This window comes from Mus caroli, unplaced genomic scaffold, assembly GCF_978045245.1.
Source record: "Mus caroli unplaced genomic scaffold, Mus_caroli_1 scaffold_3, whole genome shotgun sequence".
Lineage (NCBI taxonomy): Eukaryota > Metazoa > Chordata > Mammalia > Rodentia > Muridae > Mus > Mus caroli.
In genome coordinates, this window is record NW_028227258.1 from 96,999,290 (window position 1) to 97,003,026 (window position 3,737).

The following is a 3,737-nucleotide window of genomic DNA, read 5'->3' on the forward strand; positions in this document are numbered from 1 at the left end:
GAGCCTGGGACCAGAGCTTTGCATGCTCCCTCTGAAACCAAATGCCTTCAGTCCACTGATTCTGAAGCTGAGTCCAGATGGAAGGTTCTGAACACTAGCCCAGGAGTCCTACCTCAGTCTCCCCCTGCAGCAGAAACCCCTCAAGAGAGAAATCAGGAGGAACCCCCAGATATCAGGCCTGTCTTCTGTGCCCAAGGAACCTGATCACAGAGGAGGCAGCTGTTAAAATGTGGGTCAGTACTGAAGGCTGAGCTAACTTCTGGTTCAGAGTTCTTGAGGCTTCTGGGAAGGCCTTTTTTTCTGGCCCCTGACAACAAGCCCTTTAATAATATAGGGCAGAGGGACTGGTTGACATAGGCACTAGGTAGTGGAAGTTGGGGACAGGAAGAGAAAGGAGGGAGAGACACGAATGGGGGGAGGGAGGGGAAATAGAGATTCTAGAACTCCTGTGGTAACATCACTGACAAGAACATTCTCTAATTTAAGGTAGCAGATATGTCTGCTCTGTGAAGAATTTAAATTTTATTTCTTTTCTTTTCTCTCTTCTGAAGTTCTTTGGAGTCCTTCAGCCTGGAATCAGATGACTTTCTTTGTGACATAAGGTTAAAGCCAAGGTCTTAGTATTAACGATTCAAGCTATTGATTATTTCTTAAATTGTCATAGAGTCATAGAAAGGACCTTAGAAGTCTGTACTACTCGTTTTACAGATAAGAATCCTGAAGCCTGGAGTGGTTGGTGACTTGGTTAAAGCTCATAAAATAATAGGGACTAGAATTCAAGCTGTTTTTCCAACTAGCCAAATGACATTAATTTCATTCACAATTCTATTCACTGTTCTGCATGTTCAATTTCCCTGTCCTGCAGAGAAATTGTGTTGTTTTCAGGAATCACCTATGTAAAGCTCCTTTGCCCAGTAGATAACACGGTGACGGGTTCCTAAAGCAGGATTTGGATATCTTTGGGGGTTCCGCTTAATTCATGACACTACCATTCCTGCTGCTGCTACACTGTTACTATTAATGGATAAAATCTGATTGCATACCATAAACTAGGTGCTGCTCTGCTTTACATACATTAATGCTTTACATTATCTAAATTTGCCCACGACCCAGTTACTAAAATCATATGACTTTCTTGAACAGACAGGCCTGTGACTAAGTGGCTGCTGACAAACGGCAGTGATTTAAAACAAAATTGGGTAACAATGATTCACAAAAACCTGCATTCCCACTCATCTAGCATGGCATGTATACACCAGCAAATTCATTTTAAGACTGCAGAAGCTGTAGCTCTAGAAACATGCAGGTATGTGTCTAGAGCCATGGGTAGAAGAATCCAGCTACTTTTATAAGAGGCATTAGATACACCAGGCTCAGTCAGCTTAAAAACCACTGAGAACAATGCTAGTTAAACTTATAATTGCTATCCTTAAAGTGAAAACCAACTATACCCAGTTTAGAAAGTTTGACTTACACCCTTGAACAAAACACTATTAATGAGAAGCTGGAGGTGGGGGGTGGGGACGATGCAACTCAGTGCAGCATTGTCTAGCACACACCCTCGTGGCTCTGGGTTGTGAGCACCACAAAACAAAGACTCTAACGGCTTTTGAACACTTACTTTAGTTGAGTCTGTAAGCTAAGTAATTAAAGTGATTTTAAGATTATAGTTAGGGAGACACAATTAGTTATAAATAAGTTATGTAAACATGAAGAACACAGGAACTTACTAACCCAAATTAAATCAAGCGATAATGCTTGCTTCTACCCTTTTTTGCTTGCTTGAATCCTATCATCACTCATGGCCCATCACTGAAAGGTTTCATCTGCACTGTGAGTTGGTCCTATTTTTATGGCTTAAGTCACTCCTTGAATATTTTTGAGGGGACTTAATGCCTACACAGAACAGTCAGGTGACTCTTTTTCTGAAACTTTAGCCTTACACAAAGATGTTTGTCAGCAATACTTCCTGTTATGTGTTAAATCTTTAAAGTAATCAACAACTTTAAATATGACAGAATTTCAGACTGTTATGATGTAATTTAACTGCCATGTAAAAACCCAATAATTAATATTTAGTACAGAATGGCTAAAAACTATTGGAATTCACAACTCTGCTCCATTAATTTGCCTGCAAATGAGTAAGCAGGCTGGACAAGTCTGTTTTAAAAAAACATAATACTGTCCTAAGGGGGAAAAAAAATGTAACTATCCAGCTTTTAAGGTTATAAGAAAATAATATCAGTTATTTGTATTTATATAGAAGTTTACAAAAATATAGTCTCCAAGAATATTTCTAGTACTTAAGTTATTTTTGAAAAAGCATTTCAGATGAAAGTATAGCCCAGACTTGCAGTCCTAGCTACTACGGAACCTGAGGCTAGAGAATCCAAAACTCAAGGTCATTCTGGACAACTAGTGAGACCCAGATTCAAAACAGAAGATAAAAAGAGGGTTTGTGATACAATCAGTAGGAGAGTGCTTGCTTACCATATACAAGGCCTGGTTTCCCTCCCTAGAACTGTAAAAACAAAAGATAAATAAATAACAGTAAAAAAATGTGGGACGGTGCTAGGTGCACTGACTCTTGCCTGTAATCACAGTACTTGACTGAGACAAAAAGATCTTCATTGGTTCTAGTCCAGCTGAGGTACATACTGAGTCCCAAGACTGCCTGGACTGCAAAGTGGGACCTTGTCTTAAAAATGCCAACAATAAAGCAACAAAAACCCTATTTTAAGATAAATGTACCAACTATGGAAAAAGCTGTAATTTGTCTGGGATTAGACCTTAATTCATGGGAGGCTGAGGTAGGAGGAAAGCTCTGGCTTTGAAGCCAGACTATTCAAATATATGAAAAACAAAGTCAGAATTTAAATTTAAATTCTAAGCAATCAAATATGTATAAACTTTGTTTATATTAAAGAAAAAATTTTAGGCCAGATATGATGGCTCAAAGCTTTTAATCCCCGTGTTTAGGAGATGGAGGCAGGCTGAGGCCAGCCTGGTATACTGTGAGTTCCAGGACTGCTACACACACATACAAACATGTCTCAAACAAAGCTTTCCTAGTATAGCATTATACAATACTGAAATATCTCAAGGAGTTTGTAGGCTCACTCCCTTGATGTTTCAACTATATTGAAATGAAGATACAAATTATAGTTGTGCTGGTAGGAGGAAAGCCACTAAACGCCTTTCAGTATGTTTCACCCAGATTCATTACAAAACTTAGACTCTATACATGTATGTAATTCAGAACAGTAAATACATACTTATTACAGGAACTTAAAGTCATTATTATCATGGTGTAGATAGAGTTTGAGATATTCACATATACTCATCAGGAATTTCATTACACTGAAATCTTGAGTTTACAATTCCTTTTAATGTTTTTTTTCATACACTTGAAAGTAGCATTTTCAATTAGCTTGTTTTTCTTTATAGCTGTTTGCTGATGTAAGACTTGTTCCTTACCCCCAAATAAATTATCTGCAAATAAACATAGTCATTCTTTTCTTGTGACTTACAGTTGAAAACTAGGTGATATACTTCCTTCATTCCCAAGCAGAGAGGATAAGCAACGTGTTCTGAATAGATCTATTCAGATTCAATCCTTGTCTTCTAGTGAACAAACCAAACTAAATCAACCCACTCACCCAGCCAGTCAGTCAACCAACCAACACACAGATCAACTATTTGGTGATTTGTTATTTAAATGGAAATAGAACAAAACA